Below are 23052 nucleotides of genomic sequence, written 5' to 3' on the forward strand. Positions count from 1 at the left end.
ACTGCGCAACCAGCTCTGTCCTCACCTATTGTACCATCACCCATTCCCTATAGACTGTGAGCCCTCGCGGGCAGGGTCCTCTCCTCCTATACCAGTCTGTCTTGTACTGTTAATGATTGTTGTACGTATACCCTCTTTCACTTGTAAAGCGCCATGGAATAAATGGCGCTATAATAATAAATAATAATAATAATAATAATATAGTAATAGGATAGATAATAAGGGACTGATCGCTGGTGGTCCCATCTATTAGATATAGTAATAGGATAGGTAATCAGGGACTGATCGCTGGTGGTCCCATCTATTAGATATAGTAATAGGATAGATAATAAGGGGCTGATCGCTGGTGGTCCCATCTATTAGATATAGTAATAGGAGAGGTAATCAGTGACTGATCGCTGGTGGTCCCATCTATTAGGTATAGTAATAGGAGAGGTAATAAGGGACTGATCGCTGGTGGTCCCATCTATTAGGTATAGTAATAGGATAGGTAATCAGGGACTGATCGCTGGTGGTCCCATCTATTAGATATAGTAATAGGAGAGGTAATCAGGGACTGATCGCTGGTGGTCCCATCTATTAGATATAGTAATAGGATAGGTAATCAGGGACTGATCGCTGGTGGTCCCATCTATTAGGTATAGTAATAGGATAGGTAATCAGTGACTGATCGCTGGTGGTCCCATCTATTAGGTATAGTAATAGGATAGGTAATCAGTGACTGATCGCTGGTGGTCCCATCTATTAGGTGTAGTAATGGGAGCGCTAATAAGGGGCTGATCGCTGGTGGTCCCATCTATTAGGTGTAGTAATAGGAGAGGTAATAAGGGGCTGATCGCTGGTGGTCTCATCTATTAGGTGTAGTAATAGGAGAGGTAATAAGGGACTGATCGCTGGTGGTCCCATCTATTAGGTATAGTAATAGGATAGGTAATCAGTGACTGATCGCTGGTGGTCCCATCTATTAGATATAGTAATAGGATAGGTAATCAGTGACTGATCGCTGGTGGTCTCATCTATTAGGTGTAGTAATGGGAGCGGTAATAAGGGACTGATCGCTGGTGGTCCCATCTATTAGGTATAGTAATAGGATAGGTAATCAGTGACTGATCGCTGGTGGTCTCATCTATTAGGTGTAGTAATGGGAGCGGTAATAAGGGACTGATCGCTGGTGGTCCCATCTATTAGGTATAGTAATGGGAGAGGTAATAAGGGGCTGATCGCTGGTGGTCCCATCTATTAGGTATAGTAATAGGAGAGGTAATCAGTGACTGATCGCTGGTGGTCCCATCTATTAGGTATAGTAATAGGAGAGGTAATCAGGGACTGATCGCTGGTGGTCCCATCTATTAGGTGTAGTAATAGGAGAGGTAATAAGGGGCTGATCGCTGGTGGTCCCATCTATTAGGTATAGTAATAGGAGAGGTAATAAGGGACTGATCGCTGGTGGTCCCATCTATTAGATATAGTAATAGGAGAGGTAATCAGGGACTGATCGCTGGTGGTCCCATCTATTAGATATAGTAATAGGAGAGGTAATCAGGGACTGATCGCTGGTGGTCCCATCTATTAGATATAGTAATAGGAGAGGTAATCAGGGACTGATCGCTGGTGGTCCCATCTATTAGGTATAGTAATAGGAGAGGTAATCAGTGATTGATCGCTGGTGGTCCCATCTATTAGGTATAGTAATAGGAGCGGTAATCAGTGACTGATCGCTGGTGGTCCCATCTATTAGGTATAGTAATAGGAGAGGTAATCAGGGGCTGATCGCTGGTGGTCCCATCTATTAGATATAGTAATAGGATAGGTAATCAGGGACTGATCGCTTGGGTCCTATCTATTAGGTATAGTAATAGGAGAGGTAATCAGTGATTGATCGCTGGTGGTCCCATCTATTAGGTATAGTAATAGGAGCGGTAATCAGTGACTGATCGCTGGTGGTCCCATCTATTAGGTATAGTAATAGGAGAGGTAATCAGGGGCTGATCGCTGGTGGTCCCATCTATTAGATATAGTAATAGGAGAGGTAATCAGGGACTGATCGCTGGTGGTCCCATCTATTAGATATAGTAATAGGATAGGTAATCAGGGACTGATCGCTGGTGGTCCCATCTATTAGGTATAGTAATAGGATAGGTAATCAGTGACTGATCGCTGGTGGTCCCATCTATTAGATATAGTAATAGGAGCGGTAATCATTGACTGATCGCTGGTGGTCCCATCTATTAGATATAGTAATAGGAGAGGTAATCAGGGACTGATCGCTGGTGGTCCCATCTATTAGGTATAGTAATAGGATAGGTAATCAGGGACTGATCGCTGGTGGTCCCATCTATTAGGTATAGTAATAGGAGAGGTAATCAGGGACTGATCGCTGGTGGTCCCATCTATTAGGTATCGCTGGTGGTCCCATCTATTAGATATAGTAATAGGATAGGTAATCAGTGACTGATCGCTGGTGGTCCCATCTATTATATATAGCAATAGGATAGGTAATCAGGGGCTGATCGCTGGTGGTCCCATCTATTAGGTATAGTAATAGGATAGGTAATCAGGGACTGATCGCTGGTTGTCCCATCTATTAGGTATAGTAATAGGAGAGGTAATCAGGGACTGATCGCTGGTGGTCCCATCTATTAGGTATAGTAATAGGATAGGTAATCAGTGACTGATCGCTGGTGGTCCCATCTATTAGGTATAGTAATAGGAGAGGTAATCAGGGGCTGATCGCTGGTGGTCCCATCTATTAGGTATAGTAATAGGAGAGGTAATCAGGGACTGATCGCTGGTGGTCCCATCTATTAGATATAGTAATAGGAGAGGTAATCAGTGACTGATCACTGGTGGTCCCATCTATTAGATATAGTAATAGGAGAGGTAATCAGGGACTGATCGCTGGTGGTCCCATCTATTAGGTATAGTAATAGGAGAGGTAATCAGGGGCTGATCGCTGGTGGTCCCATCTATTAGGTATAGTAATAGGAGAGGTAATCAGGGACTGATCGCTGGTGGTCCCATCTATTAGATATAGTAATAGGAGAGGTAATCAGTGACTGATCACTGGTGGTCCCATCTATTAGATATAGTAATAGGAGAGGTAATCAGGGACTGATCGCTGGTGATCCCATCTATTAGATATAGTAATAGGAGAGGTAATCAGGGACTGATCGCTGGTGGTCCCATCTATTAGATATAGTAATAGGAGAGGTAATCAGGGACTGATCGCTGGTGGTCCCATCTATTAGATATAGTAATAGGAGAGGTAATCAGGGACTGATCGCTGGTGGTCCCATCTATTAGATATAGTAATAGGAGAGGTAATCAGGGACTGATCGCTGGTGGTCCCATCTATTAGATATAGTAATAGGATAGGTAATCAGGGACTGATCGCTGGTGGTCTCACTACGCTGCGATCTCTACCACTCCTTTATAACAAGAGACCCAGGACCCCCATTCTCCTGCTTTATGTTGGTTCCAGCATAAGACCCCCAGTGATTACACAAGGAAAGAACTGAAGCATAAAGCTGTTTTCATTTCAATGATGTAAATAGTAATGTCGATCAAACTGGTTTATTTAATTGCACTGGATACTAAAATTTGCACTTTAGCAAATAAATGCAGTACATATTGGAATGGATGGATATTCTATAAATGGGAACGGTACCACCAATAAAGTTTGCATAAATCAATAGTAAAGGTGAATATAAGACACTAGGAAGAGTGAGAATACAGTCCGGAAACACAGAAAGGTTGTGCTGAGCTTTCCAATAAGTCTTTTCTCTCATCCCAGACGTGGATTCACATCTACACTGCTCAGTACTGCTGTATATTTACAGTCATATGAAAAAGTTTGGGCACCCCTATTAATGTTAACCTTTTATCTTTTTATAACAATTTGGGTTTTTGCTATTTCAGGTTCATATATCTAATAACTGATGGACTGAGTAATATTTCTGGATTGAAATGAGGTTTATTGTACTAACAGAAAATGTGCAATCCGCATTTAAACAAAATTTGACCGGTGCAAAAGTATGGGCACCTCAACATAAAAGTGACATTAATATTTTGTAGATCCTCCTTTTGCACAAATCACAGCCTCTAGTGGCTTCCTGTAGCTTTTAATGAGTTCCTGGATCCTGGATGAAGGTAGATTTGACCATTCCTGTTTACAAAACAATTCCAGTTCAGTTAACTTTGATGGTCGCCGAGCATGGACAGCTGCTTCACATCATCCCACAGATTTTCAATGATATTCAGGTCTGGGGACTGGGATGGCCATTCCAGAACATTGTAATTGTTCCTCTGCATGAATGCCTGAGTAGATTTGGAGCGGTGTTTTGGATCATTGTTTTGCTGAAATATCCATCCCCTGTGTAACTTCAACTTCGTCACTGATTCTTGCACATTATTGTCAAGAATCTGCTGATACTGAGTTGAATCCATGCGACCCTCAACTTTAACAAGATTCCCGGCGCCGGCATTGGCCACACAGCCCCAAAGCATGATGGAACCTCCTCCAAATTTTACTGTGGGTAGCAAGTGCTTTTCTTGGAATGCCGTGTTTCTTTGCCTCCATGCATAACGCCTTTTTGTATGACCATTCAACTCAATCTTTGTTTCATCAGTCCACAGGACCTTCTTCCAAAATGTAACTGGCTTTTCCAAATGTGCTTTTGCATACCTCAGGCGACTCTGTTTGTGGCGGGCTTGCAGAAATGGCTTCTTTCGCATCACTCTCCCATACAGCTTCTCCTTGTGCAACGTGCGCTGTATTGTTGACCGATGCATATTGACACCATCTGCAGCAAGATGATGCTGCAGGTCTTTGGAGGTGGTCTGTGGATTGTCCTTGACTGTTCTCACCATTCTTCTTCTCTGCCTTTCTGATATTTTTCTTGGCCTGCCACTTCTGGGCTTAACAAGAACTGTACCTGTGTTCTTCCATTTCCTTACTATGTTCCTCACAGTGGAAACTGACAGTTTAAATCTCTGAGACAACTTATTGTACCTTCCCCTGAACAACTATGGTGAATAATCTTTGTTTTCAGATCATTTGAGAGTTGTTTTGAGGAGCCCATGATGCCACTCTTTATAGGAGATTCAAATAGGAGAACAACTTGCAAGTGGCCACCTTAAATACCTTTTCTCATGATTGGATACACCTGCCTATGAAGCTCAAAGCTCAATGAGGTTACAAAACCAATTTAGTGCTTCAGTAAGTCAGTAAAAAGTAGTTAGGAGTGTTCAAATCAAGAAATTGATAAGGGTGCCCATACTTATGCACCTGTCAAATTTTGTTTAAATGCGGATTGCACATTTTCTGTTAGTACAATAAACCTCATTTCAATCCAGAAATATTACTCAGTCCATCAGTTATTAGATATATGAAACTGAAATAGCTGCTGCAAAAACCCAAATTGTTATAAAGAGAAAAGGTTAACATTAATAGGGGTGCCCAAACTTTTTTCATGACTGTACCTCCATGCTGCTGCTTCTTTTGTGTTTTATTCTGGAAAGTTACTTTAAAGCACAGATCTTTTTAATGCTGGATTTTTTTTTTATACTTACCCGTCTTCGGCGCTGCTGTCTCTGCCTCTGCTGTTGCTTACGGGTCCTGCTCATTATGCTCATGAATATTCACTGCACTGACTGCGGAACCGGAAGAAACAGCAGCGCCGGAGTCAGATGGATATCACCATTCCTGTAGATTCGGATATCTTGTAGCATATTATTCTGCACCAATCTCGCTTCCCAACAGTGAAAAATCAGGGAGGGATACAACAGTGGATTCATGGATAAAGTGCCCCATCAATGGTCAATTTAATCAGCCATAAGGTGCCCTTACACATCAGAGTGCTGTCAGGTGAACTCTGCCTATTAATCCATGGAACACAATCAACCATCAATAATTTAAATACAGGTTTAGATGATTTTTTAGAATAAAATAAAAACATGTAAAAGTATAAAATTGTTTACTGAATGTTAATCTGATTGATCGACACTCAGGGACAGGAGGGAAAATGTCATCTTTTAGGGCAGATCGGATCATGCATTATGGAGGTATCTATACCCCTTCCCTTTATCCTCTCCTCTTTCTCAGTTGATGGACATGTGTCATATTTCATTCATACTATATACACTGTGTGCAGACGTATTAGGCAAATGAGTATTTTGATCACGTGATACTTTTTATACATGTCGTCCTACTCCAAGCTGTATAGGCTGAGAGCCAACTACCAATGAAGTAAATCAGGTGATGTGCGTCTCTGTAATGAGGAGGGGTGCGGTGTAATGACATCAACACCCTATATAAGGGGTGCTTAATTATTAGGCAACTTCCTTTCCTTTGGCAGAATGGGTCAGAAGAGATATTTGACGGGCTCTGAAAAGTCCACATTGTGCGCTGTCTTACAGAGGGATGCAGCGTCTTGAAATTGCCAAACTTTTGAAGCGTGATTACCGAACAATCAAGCGTTTCATGGCAAATAGCCAACAGGGTCGAAAGAAGCGTGTTGGGCAAAAAAGGCGCAAAATAACTGCCCATGAATTGAGGAAAATCAAGCGTGAAGCTGCCAAGATGCCATTTGCCACCAGTTTGTCCATATTTCAGAGCTGTAACGTTACTGGAGTATCAAAAAGCACAAGGTGTGCCATACTCAGGGACATGGCCAAGGTAAGGAAGGCTGAAAACCCACCACCTCTGAACAAGAAACATAAGATAAAACGTCAAGACTGGGCCAAGAAATATCTTAAGACTGATTTTTCAAAGGTTTTATGGACTGATGAAATGAGAGTGACTCTTGATGGGCAGATGGATGGACCAGAGGCTGGATCAGGGCAGAGAGCTCCACTCCCACTCAGCCGCCAGCAAGGTGGAGGTGGGGACTGGTATGGGCTGGGATCATCAAAGATCAACTTGTGTGACCTTTTTGGGTTGAGGGTGGAGTGAAGCTCAACTCCCAGACCTACTGCAAGTTTCTGGAAGACAACTTCTTCAAGCAGTGGTACAGGAAGAAGTCGGTATCGTTCAAGAAAAACATGATTTTCATGCAGGACAATCCTCCATCACATGCATCCAACTACTCCACAGCGTGGCTGGCCAGTAAAGGTCTAAAAGAGGAAAAAATAATGACATGGCCCCCTTGTTCACCTGATATGAACCCCATAGAGAACCTGTGGTCCCTCATAAAATGTAAGATCTACAGGGAGGGAAAACAGTCCACCTCTCGGAGCAGTGTCTGGAGGCTGTGGTGGCTGCTGCACGCAATGTTGATCATAAACAGATCAAGCAATGACAGAATCTATGGATGGTCGGCTGCTGAGTGTCATCATAAACAAAAGGTGGCTATATTGGTCACTAATTCTTTTGGATTTTGTTTTTGCATGTCAGAAATGTTTATTTCTAAATTTTATGCAGTTATATTGGTTTACCTGGTGAAAATACACAAGTGAGATGGGAATATATTTGTTTTTTATTAAGTTGCCTAATAATTCAGCACAGTAATAGTTACCTGCACAAACAGATATCCTCATAAGATAGCCAAATCTAAAAAACCCCACTCCAACTTCCAAAAATATTAAGCTTTGATATTTATGAGTCTTTTGGGTTGATTGAGAACATAGTTGTTGATCAATACTAAAAAAAAATCCTCTAAAATACAACTTGCCTAATAATTCTGCACACGGTGTACAAGTGCATCTCAATAAATTAGAATATCATAAAAAATGAATTTATTTCAGTAATTCAATACAAAAGGGGAAAACACATATATTATATAGAGTCATTACACAGAGAGGGATCTATTCCTATATACAGTGCCTTGCGAATGTATTTAGCCCCCTTGAATTTTTCAAACTTTTCCCACATTTTGGGCTTCAAACATAAAGATAAAAATGTTAATGTTCTGGTGAAGAATCAACAAGTGGGACACAATTGTGAAGTTGAACGATATTTATTGCTTATTTTAAACTTTTATAAAAAAATAATAAACTGAAAATTGTGGCGTGCAATATTATTCATCCCCTTTGCTTTCAGTGCAGCAAACTCACTCCAGAAGTTCATTGAGGATCTCTGAATGATCTAATGTTGTCCTAAATGACTGATGATGATAAATATAATCCCCTGTGTGTAATCAAGTCTCCGTATAAATGCCCCTGCTCTGTGATAGTCTCAGGGTTCTGTATAAAGCACAGAGCATCATGAAGACCAAGGAACACAACAGGCAGGTCCATGATACTGTTGTGGAGAAGTTTAAAGCCGGATTTGGTTACAAAAAGATTTCCAAAACTTTAAACATCCCAAGAAGCACTGTGCAAGCGATCATATTGAAATGGAAGGAGTATCATACCACTGCAAATCTACCAAGACCCGGCCGTCCATCCAAACTTTCATCTCAAACAAGGAGAAGACTGATCAGAGATGCAGCCAAGAGGCCCATGATCCCTCTGGATGACCTGCAGAGATCTACAGCAGAGGTGGGAGAGTCTGTCCATAGCACAACAATCAGTCGTACACTGCACAAATCTGGCCTTTATGGAAGAGTGGCAAGAAGAAAGCAATTTCTCAAAGATATCAGTATAAAGTGTCGTTTAAAGTTTGCCACAAGCCACCTGGGAGACACAAACATGTGGAAGAAGGTGCTCCGGTCAGATGAAACCAACATCAAACTATTTGGGCCCAATGCCAAACGATATGTTTGGCGTAAAAGCAACACAGCTCATCACCCTGAACACACCATCCCCACTGTCAAACATGGTGGTGGCAGCATCATGATTTGGGCCTGCTTTTTTTCAGCAGGGACAGGGAAGATGGTTAAAATTGATGGGAAGATGGATGTATCCAAATACAGGACTATTTTTGAAGAAAACCTGTTGAAGTCTGCAAAAGACCTGAGACTGGGCCGTACCTTCAGCCTCAGCTGCTCTGGTGGCTCCTGCTATACCAGAGAATACGCCTGTCCACCCAGGACATGCCTCCAGCCTAAGTTTCCCTGGTGGCTCCACCTATACCAGAGTCTGTGCCTGCCCAACCAGGCCGTACCTCCAGCCTCAGCTACCCCGATGGCTCCTGGTATACCAGAGACAGTGCCATTCCAACTGGGCTGTACTTCCAGCCTCAGCTAACCCGGTGGCTCCACCTATACCAGAGTCTGTGTCTGTGTCGCGGGCAGAGGAGGGGACGCTGCGCTCACTCACTGCTCGGGTCCGGCTGCTGCTGCTGCTGCTCGGTGGTGGCTCAAGCGGTGGGCCGGATCCCGGGGACTCGAGCGGCATTCCTCGCCCGTGAGTGAAAGGGGGTGGTTTGGGTTTAGGGATATTGTCCGTGACGCCACCCACGGTTTGTGGTGAGATTGGTGATACCACCACTGCTCTGGACGGGGATCCCGGGAGCGATGACAGGGAGCAGCTTGGATGTTGGTTCTTCCCTCCGTGGGTAGGTTGTCCTGGGGCCCGGTGAGGGAGGTAGGGATGGATGGCAGGCGGGTTACGGGGCCTGGTGAGGTGCAGGGTTGCGGGGGCAGCGCTGTGCCGCACAGCACGATGGTACTCACTCAGCCAATGACGAATGCAAAGTCTCCGGTAAAACAAACGGCTGGATGGACGGGTCCCACAGACGGCTGCGGTATTTCTCCTCCCGGCAGGTTGATGGTGACTGCCTTTCCCTGCACCTGTGTTGTGTTTACGGTTCCAATGGCTTCCTACCGGTAACCCGCTCCCCAGCTTGGATGGATGCTGAAGGAGCCCCTTTTGCCCGCAGGCTCTGGCCCTGGGAATTGTAGCCTTGGCGGTGACTGTGTTTCCCTCTACGGTGTGAGCTGTTGCCTTCAATCGGGTCTTGACTGCTGGGAAACCCCGGAGGTTCCCTTCGCTAACGGATTTGACCAGTTTAACGGCGACTCCTAGCCTGGTCGGGGTCCGTAAGCCCTGCCGGATGGTGCTGGCTTCTCTTTACTCTCCGATCCGGTACCGCCGGGCTACTGCCCGTCCACGGTCCATACGGTTTGCTCCAATTAGCCTCTCCTGCAGACGGTCACCACCGTCTGCCAACCTTGCTGGATGTGCCTGGGCCACGCACCCGGACAGTCTCCTCCACTACCACTTTACTTCCTCACTTCTCGAACTTCAAAACTGATCTGTCTCCTTTTCCCGCCTCCAGGACTGTGAACTCCTCGGTGGGCGGCACCAACCGCCTGGCCCACCCCCTGGTGTGGACATCAGCCCCTGGAGGAAGGCAACAAGGATTTAGTGTTTGGCTTCGGTGTGCCTAACCGGGGTGTGGGGTGTGTTGGTGTAGTACCTGTGACGACCTGGCTTGTCCAGGGCGCCACACCTGTCCAACCGGGCCGTACTTCCAGCCTCAGCTACCCCGGTGGCTCCTGCTATGCCAGAGACTGTGCCTGTCCACCCCAGCCATGCCTCCAGCCTAAGCTTCCCCGTTGGATTATGCTATACCGGAGACTGTGCCTGTCCAGTCCGGCCATGCCTCCAGCCTCAGCTACCCCGGTGCCTCCTGCTATACTAGAGACAGTGCCCATCCAAACAGGCCATACCTTCAGCCTCAGCTGCCCCGGTGGCTCCAGCTATACCAGAGACTGTGCCTGTCCAACCAGGCCGTACCTCCAGCCTCAGCTACCCCTGTGGCTCCTGGTATACCAGAGACTGTGCCTGTCCAACCCGGCCGTACCTCCAGCCTCAGCTGCCCCAAAGGCTCCTGCTATACCAGAGAATGCGACTGTCCAACTGGGCCATACCTCCAGCCTCAGTTTCCTCAGTGGTTTCTGCTATACTGGAGACTGTGCTTGTCCACCCCAGCCATGCCTCCAGCCTCAGCTTCCCCGGTGGCTTCTTTTATACCGGAAACTGTGCCTGTCCAGCCCGGCCGTGCCTCCACCCTCAGATACCCCGGTGGCCCCTACTATACCAGAGACTGTGCCTGCCCACCTTGGCCGTGCTACCAGCCTCAGCCTGTGGTGCTCCTGTATTCGCCTTTGCCAAGGGATTCAGCTACCACAGTCCTTGTCACTGTCCTGGGAGTAGCACCTGGCAAGCTCCTGCCACTAATCCAGGGGTCTTCCTGTGGTCCAGTGGGTCCACCTTTGCTCACCGCAGTACCATCTCCGGCGGTGAGCGTTACATGCACATTCGGAATCGGCAGATAATTGGGAACGAGCATTTCTATGAACGATTGTCTATTGGCCTAAATGCACCATTAGAGTAGTAGGAGAAGTTGAGATGACAAATGGGGTTTGCATATGTTGCTTGCTACTAGAAAAGGGGAAATCGTCGGCCCGTCTGCAGCTAATTAGAAGCAATACTTTAAAAGTTTACGAGTTTTCCCTGTGGCAATCATTGGAATTTATAACTACATTTGACAATGGTGCGGGGAATGTACGCCGCATACTGGGTAAACATTGGGCCATTTTACAAATGGACAGGGATTTGTGTCCAATTCTCCCGACAAGACCACAGATTACATATAGGAGAGGGAAATCCCTTTCGGACCGGCTGGTCCATAGCCATTTTGTGCGGTCAATCGAGGACAATTGGCTGACAAGAGGGGCTAAGGGATGTTTCAAATGTTCAGGTTGCATTGCGTGTCCTGTGATTCAGACCACTAAGACGTTCAGAAGCAATGTAAACTCCAGAGAGTATGTTATCCGGCATTTTATCAACTGCCGTACACAGGGGGTCATCTACAAGATTGACTGTGTCTGTGGCCTCGAATATGTCGGGAAAACTATTTGTGAGTTCAGACGGAGGATAGGTGAACATCTCGGTGACGTTGAACATCGCAGGGACACTGCGGTGGCCAGACACGTCACCGAAAAACATGGTGGAGATGTACGTGTCCTGAGGTTTACTGGAATTGACAAGGTCCTGAGACCCAAAAGAGGGGGGGATTGGGATAGATTCATCTTGCAAAGGGAGACAAGGTGGATTTTCCAATTAGAAACCCTCTCCCCCAAGGGTCTAAATGAGCAACTGCTTTTCAACAGTTTTATTTAGTCTCCTGTGGATGGTGTATCCCTGCCTTCTATAATTTCCTCATACCCCTTTGGTGCCTACTAAATGGAATTTTGGGATGAATTATTGTTTTTGCCCACTTCATTTACCATTTAGGTCATGGCATTATGTTATGTCCTAGAGTCATTTAGCGCAAAATTTGCGTATGTACCGTCAATTTATGCAGCTACGTACGATTGTGGTAAAAGAATAACACTGTGTGGACCTTATTAGTCTTGAAGGGTCTGATTTGTTTCTTAAACTTGTGTGGTTGATGTGCTTGTTCATTGGTTATAATCTCTTAAAGGTGTCCTTTTAGTAGTCCGATGTTATGTGCTGCGACCGGATTAATGGAGCTATATGAGATACATGCTGGTGGTGCTAACCTTTTTGGAGCCCAGGCTGGGGGAAGGTTCTTTGCTATTCGGGAATACATTCCGCTGTGTATAGGACTCGGTACTGAGTTTTATCTTTATTAAATGCAAACCGTCCCCATTTTTGATATGCCTGGAGAGGAGTGATTTTTCTCTACCCACCTTGGTCATACCTTTGTTGGGCTTTATTCTCATCTATACATGTGATATGATGTGTCGATGACAATACACTGGTTGATAGTAGCATGTGTCTTTGGTTATCGCTGCATTTGTGTATATCGGGCTATTTAAATCAGGACCCGGGAGACTGAAGGATATGCTCGCTCTATTCAGAGCGTGCGTCTCCGTGTTCTGATATATTTTTCCTTACTTGGGTTGTGAATCTGAATTTATGGGGAACAAAAAAATATATGCTCCGTGGATATAAAGGTTCCCCCCTGTTTCCGGTATGCGTATGATCGTTTCCTCCATACTCCTGATTGACACACAGGGCAGGAAGTGATGCGCGCTGTAGCTCTGACGCGCACCTCCGGTCATATGACCCTGGATAATGGGAGGTTTCTTTTCCTCCATATTACACGCGGGGCAGGAAGTGATGCGCGCTGTGGCTCTGACGCGCACTTCCGGCCACATGACCCTGGTTAATAGGAAGTCCCTCCCCGCCAGTGCCGGTACGTATAGGATTTGTTTCCCCGCTTGGGGCGATTAATGTGACCGGCCGGAAGTGACGCGGGGGGGGATCTCCGGATGTGCACCTCCAATGATCGTCCATATTTGTATGGGTGAAATGTACACCGGAAGGAATTGGACTGAGTGGCACATCTATCGGGGTGTTGATTGGATCAGCACTCCTGGATGTCATGGGCGTTACCTTTGTGGAACGCATGTGACATCATCTAGGAGGCATAACCACACATGTTGAATCGAAACCCACATGGCAGGTTCCACATTATCTCTACTAAATAAACATCAGGTGAGCTGTACCTCCTGATTGGAGTAACGATATGACTCATATGTTTAAATGACCCCAGTTTTGGCCACGCCAGAATCTCTGACACTATGGTTTGGTGAGGGCTGGCAGCAAGGACCTGACTGACAATTATTATGTCCCCTGAGGAGTCTGAGTGACGAAACGCGTCGGGATGCCGGGATGTCATCAGGGTCAGCATAGGGGTCCAGCTTGAGACCTAGTTGTGGTCCGTCCTTGTGAGGACGGAAGCTTGGGGCAGCAGTTATTATTATTTGTATCTAAGGAGTGGTAGGGTCAGTATATGGTGGACGACTCTACTGCTCAGGATCAAGAGACTGCATGACCTCACATGAAAAGGGACTGGGTGAGACCATTCCTTTTATAATACCTAAAAGCCTATTGCATATTTACGTACATGTATGACTGACCACTGTCAGCGAGATGAATGCATACTGCTTTGTTTTTTTAGGTATTATTTCTTATGTTGTGTTTTTTGTCATTTGGACCATTGTCCGTTGCTTACAGCAACATCACTTTTTGGTTTTGTTTGTTTGGTTTTTTTCTTGTGTTTATTTTTCCTTGTGGCCATCACTAGACAGGACCCCTCGCGGGTATGTCCTTATTTGGCTAACCAAAGTGGCCATGGTGTTTTCACCTTAGATAGTGATGGCTTTTTGAATTTGACTTGATTGTACTAGAGTAATTAACGTTGCTCTTTTTAGGTCTAATAATAAAGGAGTGTATTTTAATGCTTAATTTGCACACTAACAATTTGGGATTGCTGATTTACTAATCATTGCAATGTCCTTGAAGATTGTCACCTGGTTCTATTCCCATGTCTACCGTCCTCTCACCGGTGAGATGTAGATATAAGTGTTGCATGTAGGCCTCGCCGAGAGCTCTGGTAGGTTCAGTCTTGAGAAAATCATTGCAGCTGTTATATCCCCTAATGTTATCAGAATAAGGACTGGCGTGTATACTTATGCAATGTTTACATGAAGAAGACAGTAATCGAAAGCTACAGGTAGGTGACACAATCATCCGTGCTGAGATAATAACACCACACATATTTGTGTGTGCCAACACATGGCGCAGCTGCTATCGGAAGAGGCAGATGTGCCCGACGTGTTCTGTGTGCCAAGTAGATTGTCATCTTAAAAAGCGGTGCGCTGTGCCAAGTGCTTGCTCATCTGCTGCTGACACACGCGGCTATGGTACTCACATGGTTCCCTCTTCTCCACCGGGTTCCAACATTGTTACACATGTCTGGGGATGGGAAAAGCCTGGCATCCCCACCGAGAGCAGCTGGAGTTGGGGAGTCTGAAAATACTTCGAAAATATTTTTGTCTACGGGGTTAGTGTGAACAAAAGTGTCCATTGAAAGGAATAGCTGAATGCAATGTAAACCTGCACAATCTCCGGTATTCGGGAATTACAATGGTGGTAGAGTGGCGCATAGAGACCATGGGTTTGGTTAATTTTCGCCCTCATGCCATCTGCTTGGACTTGTACGGTCTTTCAATATTTGTGTCCTCAAATACTTCCTTACTGTGATGCAGTCACTACCTTACGGATAGTATAGACGGAAGAGTAGTCAGGAAAGCCGGGTCATGGTAAAAGAAGGACACGGATGATCATAAGGGGTAAACAGGAGAGTAGTCAGGTCACGATCTGAGGGTCCGAATACTAAGAGAGCATGTAGTGAAACAGAGACGTGGTCAAGTAACGGTCCAAGTCAAAGACAGTCACAGGGAGCAGGCAGAGAGGAGTCAAATAACAGTCCGGGGTCAGAAAACCAAGATCAGAACACTAACAGACACATGAGCCAACAGCAACACTGCAGAACCAGAAAATACAACTGGCAAGATTCTGGGCGAGCATGCTTAGTAATGAAGTCGAGCAATTACCAGGAAGGTGGAACAGCTGAGTAACCAGCACCTCCCAGAACCAACATGGAATCCTGTGTTGTAAACGTGCCACTTCAGTATCTAAATAAGGCGCCGCAGAGCATCTCCTAAGGCAAGATGCTCTGCACAGAGGAATAGTATTACTGCCAGGTCTGTAAGTGCAGCAGAGCATCTCCAAGTGTGTAAGATGCTCTGCACAGAGGAATCGTGACACTTACAGAAAAACATTACAAAGTTGACCACTTTCCTAAAACTGCTCTACATATACGGTATTTTATGGCTGTCATCTCGCTCTCCCGACCTTCCTATACACAGGAGCACTCATTCGGCTTCTACCTCCTACAGACATGTCTGTTAGCGGGATATCTCCGGAAGAACCAAAAGTTTGGCAGTCTGAAACCGGACATGACGGACCCTTAACACCCTCCCGACCATCTATTGTCCCCAAACTGATTATACTATTGGCCAAGCCCATTGATATTGGAAGGTTTGCATGACATTAGTCAAATGTGTATGGGATCTTGATGATGGCTCCATTTTGGCGCGTCTGAGTAAAGTCTTATTCAGATGTCCATGAAACACAATCCGAGTATGGACCGCAATGACCACGGGCCTCCTGACCTGAATCTGACAGCCTCATATTATGTGGCCAGTGTGTACATTGCAGTTCCTCCTTGGACTATGTTTTATGGACATCTGCATGAGGTTTTCCTTCACCTTCTATATACAATCTCTTGCCAGCTCCTGTTGCTTGCACCTCGAGAATATCTCTAGAATCCGCCCTTTTCTCATCATAGAAACTACGAAGCCCCTCACCGTGGCCCTGATCCACTCTCGCCTTGACTACTGTAACTCTCTACTAATTGGTCTCCCCCTATCTAGACTCTCTTCTCTACAGTCCACCCTTAATGTTGGAGCCAAGGTCCCCTATCTGGCTAACCATTACTCAGATGCTTCTGCTCTCTGCCAGTCATTGTACTGGCTGCTCATACATTATATGATCCAATTTAAATTGCTTGTTATCACCAACAAAGCTTTCCACAGTGCGGCATCCCCCTACATCTCCACCCTTACCTCTGTCTATCACCCTACCCGTTCTCTACACTCTGCAAACAACTTCCGACTAGCGGCTACACTAATACGAACCTCCCACTCCCGGATCCCAGACTTCTCCCGAGCTGCACCAATCCTCTGGAACGCTCTACCCCAAGAAGCTAGGACGAATCACAACTTACACAGCTTCAGATGCTCCCTAAAAACACATCTTTTTAGGGTGGCCTATCACAATCCCTAATCGAATTCAATTCACGTAGTCCCTCCACGACTTCTCACCATAACTCTCTATCAAACTCTACCACACCCAAAAGCATCTCAAAGATTGGCTGATGACTGGTTCAGGCGCCCATTATCTATCCCCCATTTCTTTGAGATGGCTTGATTGTCATTGTAAATAGGCACCTGTACCTTGTTCCCCCCAACATCATTGTAGATGAAAGCTCTCATGAGCAGGGTTCTCTTTTTTGCTATAATTATTCTATTTTTTATAACTGTTACTTGCTTGTATATGACCCTCGACATTGTAAAGCACTGCGGAATATGTTGGCGCTATAGAAATAAAGATTATTATTAGGGTGACATCTGAGTCAGCTGTAGTGCCCAGGCGCTGTATCAGTCTGTCTCTATCTCTGTATCTTTGTATTAGTCTGTCTCCGTGTCTGTTTCTGTCTGTCTCTCTATGTCTGTGTGTCTGTCTCTTTCCCCGTCTGTCTCTTTCCCGTCTGTCTCTTTACCTGTCTGCCTGTCTCTGTCTGTCTCTTTCTTTGTCTGTCCCTGTCTCTCTGTTTCTTTCCCCATCTGTCTGTTTCCACGTCTGTCTCTTTCCTGGTCTGTCTCTTTTCTGGACTGTCTCTTTCCTGGACTGTCTCTTTGCCCGTCTGTCTCTTTGCTCGTCTGTCTCTTTGCCCGTCTGTCTCTTTGCCAGTCTGTCTCTTTGTTGGGCTGTCTCTTTCCAGGGCTGTCTTTTTGCCCGGCTGTCTCTTTGCCGGTCCGTCTCTTTCCAGGGCTGTCTCTTTCCTCGGCTGTCTCTTTCCAGGGCTGTCTCTTTCCTCGGCTGTCTCTTTCCAGGGGTGTCTCTTTGCCCATCTGTCTCTTTCTCCTTCTGTCTCTTTCCAGATTGGTCTCTTTCCAGGGTTGTCTCTTTCTAGGTCTGTCTCTCTCCAGGTCTGTCTCTTTCCCGCTCTGTCTCTTACCCGGTTTGTCTCTTTGACCGTCTGTCTCTTTGCCCGTCTGTCTCTTTGCCCGTCTGTCTCTTTCTGTCTCTCTCTATCCGTCTCACCACCGACATCATATTACCTCACACATAAGCTTCTTATACTAACAGTTTATTTTGTTCCTATAGCAACCACTGACAGTTGCTATTTATAGCCTGCAGCTCCCAGCTCCATTCAGTTTAATGGATGCAGGATTTTTGTAGAGTAACTGTAAAGCACGGGGTTAAATTTTCCTGCCCAAACATAGTCTATGACGTTCCCTAAGTCACATGGAGTGTCTGTGCAAAATTTCATGATTGTAAGGCTATGTGTGCAGTGCACGTTGCGTAAATACATGTTGTTACGCTGCGCTTTGTAGCGCAGCGTAACTGCATGCGTCCTGCGTCCCCTGCACAGTCTATGGAGATTGTGCAGGGGCCGTGCGCACGTGGCGTTTTAGAGCGCAGCGAAGACATGTCACTTCTTCAGTGCGCATTGCCGGCAGCCCCTGCACTGTCTATGGGAGGAGCTGCAGGCAGAGCGCATGGAATCGGCTTTTTTATTTTCACTACGGACATTTTCTGCAGCGATTTGAAGCGCACGTGTGCTCTCCAGATCGCTGCAGAAAATTCTGCAGTGACTGTACGCAACGTGCGCACATAGCCTAAATGCGACGGTGCAGATTCCTTTAGCGGACATACATACATACATACACACACACAGCTTTATATATCTATATATATATATATATATATATATATATATATATACATATATATATATATATATCTATATATCTATATATATATATATTTATTTTTTTTATTTATATAATTAACCTATAAGATAAGCAACATAGAGAGAAAAAAAATGGCATGTCAGACTTAAAAACTATCAATATATCATATGCACCCCAAAATATGATAGATATGCTGTATATGTGTGTATATATACAGTATATACTGTGTGTGTGTATATATATATATATATATATTTATTTTTTTTATTTAATTTGCTTTTTTTTTATTCAAAAATGAAAAAGGAGGGGTGCTTTGATTAGGACAGGGCCGTGTATCGGCCACATGCTCAGTCAATAGGTGAACTGTTACAATGAGACATTGTGATCTTTAAGAAATCTAAAGAAATGCTAAACATCAAATTCAGCTTTGCCACACTGGGATTTCATGTAGAGAACAGTTGTCTATGGTAACCAATCAGATTCCACTTTACATTCTCCCTTAGCAAATCTATAAATGAAAGCGGGGATCTGATTGGTTGCCATGGGCAAACCCCGTAATCTCTATACACTAGGTCTAGTTTTACTGTGGCACCTTATAACGATACACAAATGTTAAAAAACTGCAAACTCAAGCTACGCTATTGTTATATGCTGGGCTGTTAAAAAAATAAACTTCTACAAGGACGGAGTGCACTGTGCAGTACCTGAGTTCTTCCCACATGCGGAACCGAAAATTCTGAGTTGATGTTTCCGGCGGAGCTGTGCATCGATGGACGTGTCCCCCAGTGGTTGAAGGTGAGAGCGGCGGTCTGCAGTGTTCTGTGAGGAGGAAAGTTCAGGCTTTTTCTGCTGTAGCTATGGTGACTGTCCCTCCTCTCCATGGAGCCGCTGTGCTCCCTGTTATTATACAGCAGGGGGGACATGAGCTCACTTATGTATTATCTGTGTAGTAAAAACCTATGTTTGCAGCTTGTGTCGTGACAGTGTGTCAGGATGTGACTAAACCAAAAACTGTGCCTCACATTGCGCCATGTTGGTGTCCAGAGCTCATCTCTGTGGTGGGTTTTTTTTCTGGGGGCCGCAGCACCTCCAGTATCCCTCCACAATGCAGCCATTTTTCATTGTTGCTCCTTTTTTTTTTTTTTGTTTTTCCTCCCTTTATGACCAAGAGTCATGACTTTTTATTTTTGCGTTGATTGACGCGGCCATAGAAGGGTTTGGTTTCCGCAGGATGACCTATATTTTATCATTTAATGTACTGAACGTAGGGGAAAAAAAGATACAAATGCGGTAAAAAGGTGAAAAAAATTAAATAAAAAAAATGCAGTTCTACCAATTTTTTTTATTTTTAATTTATTTTTTTTTTTGCGGTAAAATGTTTCACAGGTCAGTCCATTCATGGCAATGTCGGACGTTGTTAATTCAGAACTTTGTAAAAAAAAATAAATATATATTTATATTTGCTTCTATTGCCATTAGTCCATAAACTGTTTTATTTTCCCATTGCTAGAGCTGTGTGCGTCTTTGTTTTTAAAGGGAATCTGTCACCCGGTTTTTAGCACCTATTCTGAGAGCAGCATAATGTAGAGGCAGAGACCCTGATTCCAGCGATGTGTCAATTACTGGGCTGCTTAGTGTAGTTTTGATAAAATCACTGTTTAATCAGCACGAGATTATCATTACAGGACTATTTGGCGTGCTGCAGGTAGTCCAGCATATTCATCAGCTCTGTATAACTGCTAGATCTGCAGCAAAGAAAGAGACACAGACCTTGATTCCAGCGATATGTCACTTACTGAGCTGCTTAGTGTAGTTTTGATAAAATCACTGTTTAATCAGCACGAGATTATCATTACAGGACTATTTGGCGTGCTGCAGGTAGTCCAGCATATTCATCAGCTCTGTATAACTGCTAGATCTGCAGCAAAGAAAGAGACACAGACCTTGATTCCAGCGATATGTCACTTACTGAGCTGCTTAGTGTAGTTTTGATAAAATCACTGTTTAATCAGCACGAGATTATCATTACAGGACTATTTGGCGTGCTGCAGGTAGTCCAGCATATTCATCAGCTCTGTATAACTGCTAGATTTACAGCAGAGAAAACAGGGATTTTATCAAAATAACAGCAAACGGCTCAGTAAGTGACACATCGCTGGAATCAGGGTCTCTGTCTCTACGTTATGCTGATCTCAGATGGGGGAGCAAAAACCTGGTGACAAATTCCCTTTAAAGGGGTGAATGTCATTTTTATTGATACATCTTGAATTGTCTCATATTATTAAAGGGAAAAATTGGATAGTGCTTTACAAACAAGGAACTATGCAATTCACCTCTTATTAAAAAATAAATAAATTAAAAAAAATAATAATAATAATTCCATTCTTAAAGGGAATCTGTCACCAGGTTTTTGCTCCCCCAACAGAGCAGCATAATGTAGAGACAGAGGCCCTGATTCCAGCGATGTCACTTACTGAGCTGTTTGCTGTTATTTTGATAAAATCAATGTTTTCTCTGCTGCAGAATTAGCAGTTCTACAGAGCTCATGAATATACTGAACTACCTTGCACCATGCCAAGTAGTCCTATAATGATAATCTCCTGCTGATTAAACAGTGATTTTTTTTTTAATTTATTTTTTTTTTAATCAAAATCACAGAGGTAGAGATCTTGATTCCAGCGATGTGTCACTTACTGAGCTGTTTGCTGTCATTTTGATAACATCAATGTTTTCTCTGCTGCAGATCTAGCAGTTATACAGAACTCATGAATATGCTGGACTACCTGCAGCATGCCAAGTAGTCCTGTAATGATACTCTCCTGCTGATTAAACAGTGATTTTATCAAAACTGCATTACGCAGCTCAGTAAGTGACACATCGCTGGAATCAGGATCTCTGACCCTATGGTATGAGATCTACATATGCAGCTTGTATTGTGAAATCAAACAAAGAAATATCCAGTTTTTCATTATTACGCAATAATTTTATGCTAACTCCATTAGATACTTAAATTTGAAGAAAATAGGAGTATTTACACATAATACAGTACAAAAATAGCTTTATTAGTACAAAAAATCAGAAACAATTGGCACACAATAAAAACACTTAAAACAGAGTGTTACAGCGTACATTGCTCACAAGTGTAGAAGGAACAACAACAATAATACCCTCTCTTGCCGCCTGAATTAGGGTGGTGATACTGGTTGGGACTCATAAATGTGTAAAAAATCCCAGTCAGGTATATTTTCTACATACATGTAATTTAACAATTCATATAATAAATACTGAGCCTAATCTGACTTATATATTAAATGTCTGTAAGTCCCAGTCAGATAAATATATATTTATACATACATGTGGATTGTCAATTCATATATTAAATACTGCGGCTATGCCTAATCAACCATGTATACATAAATGACTTATATATCACCCACCAGGCGTGGTGAAAAAAACCAAATTAAAGTAGCCAGATAGTATAACTTAAGTGTAAGGCTGACAATCACCAGTCTCATAAACATTAGACATAAATAATATAAGGTCAGAAGCTGGGTAATATGAGAAACCACAGCTTGTCAATATGCACTAAGTCAGAGACATGATCATATACAGCTTTTAAACATATGGCAATATAATTGTAAGTTCACCATCTAAACCACTATACAGGTTAGAGCCCTCAAACTCATTAGACATATGACTGCTCCCTGTCCATTAGATGTGGCAGAGGCATAAATGCCTGGTTTTCAGGGTCCATAGATCTATTGCTGAAGTGGAAATTCAGGCTAAGCAAAGCATACCCATGTTAGTATGTGGTAGTTGTCTCCTCCTATGTTTTTATTGTGTGCCAATTGTATTGTGAAATGTGGGGACAGATCTGCTTAACAGTGCTTCATTCTCCCATCTCCTGCCATTGCTCTAATGTGTATGGCCATTATTAATGGGGTTTTCCGTAATGTCCCATCTCTGCACCAAGAGGTGAGGGGTACTGTTGATGTTGCGTTTATCGCTGCCTGCTGGACATCAGCAGGTATTGTATGGCTTATTTGATCTGGCCTATTCTAATATATATATATATATATAAATCTATATATGTGTATGTATGTATAATATAATTGATCATGGCCTATTCTATTCAATCTGTTTGATTGAATAGAATAGGCCCTGTGCTTGATATCTGCATGCTATCCATGAGACCTGGTGGGTTACCATCAATGCAGCATTGCTCACCTCGCGATGCCGAACTGAAATACACTAGAGGAGCTCTTTTAATAGTTATTGCACTTTCCAAAAATTAGTTCTCAAATTGGTTCACGGTAGCCCTACAAAAAAAACCCACCCAAAAGTGTTAGCCACTAGGGGACTCCCTTCTCCTTATTTTGCTATCCATTGCCTGTTGTCAAGTGTAATCAGCTATGGAAGCAAAGACTCAGATGGATTACAGAAAGTGGGATGGATCTTTATATTTCTGTTCCTGCTTTGCTGTCCGTTAAGCTGTATATAAACTGATCAGTTCTCATCAGGCAAGCCATTGGATAATGGCAGATGTAGTGCATGCTGAGATGGAATTACAGCACCTATAGTGCTGGCAGGACACTGTTAAAAAGGATAGACCCACTGAAAAAGAGTGTGCAGAGTATGTGATTTTGGATATTCCCTGGATATATTACACAGGAATATACAGCGGAAGGAGCTTTATTTTACGAGCAAAGTGGACAACAACACTTCTTTTTCATTGGTACGTCAGGTACATTTGTGTTCTCAATAGACGGCAACATGGCAACATATCTTCCTTAAGAACATTGGGCAT

General features: G+C 43.9%; 1 protein-coding gene across 4 annotated transcripts in view; it reads left to right on the plus strand.

The window, feature by feature from the left end:
• Nucleotides 1-23052, plus strand: part of ACSF3 (acyl-CoA synthetase family member 3) — a 132996-nt gene that overhangs the window by 72712 nt on the left and 37232 nt on the right. The window contains exon 1 of one of the 4 annotated variants that reach the window (XM_075325937.1): nucleotides 18957-19040. The exons of 2 other annotated variants lie outside the window; for them this stretch is intronic. The gene's annotated coding sequence lies outside the window, so the exon portion shown is untranslated. Of the gene's footprint in view, nucleotides 1-18956; nucleotides 19041-19084; nucleotides 19106-23052 lie in introns of those variants that run through there. One more of the 4 variants, XM_075325940.1, reaches the window with a different exon arrangement.

The sequence above is a fragment of the Anomaloglossus baeobatrachus genome, chromosome 10, assembly GCF_048569485.1.
Source record: "Anomaloglossus baeobatrachus isolate aAnoBae1 chromosome 10, aAnoBae1.hap1, whole genome shotgun sequence".
NCBI lineage: Eukaryota > Metazoa > Chordata > Amphibia > Anura > Aromobatidae > Anomaloglossus > Anomaloglossus baeobatrachus.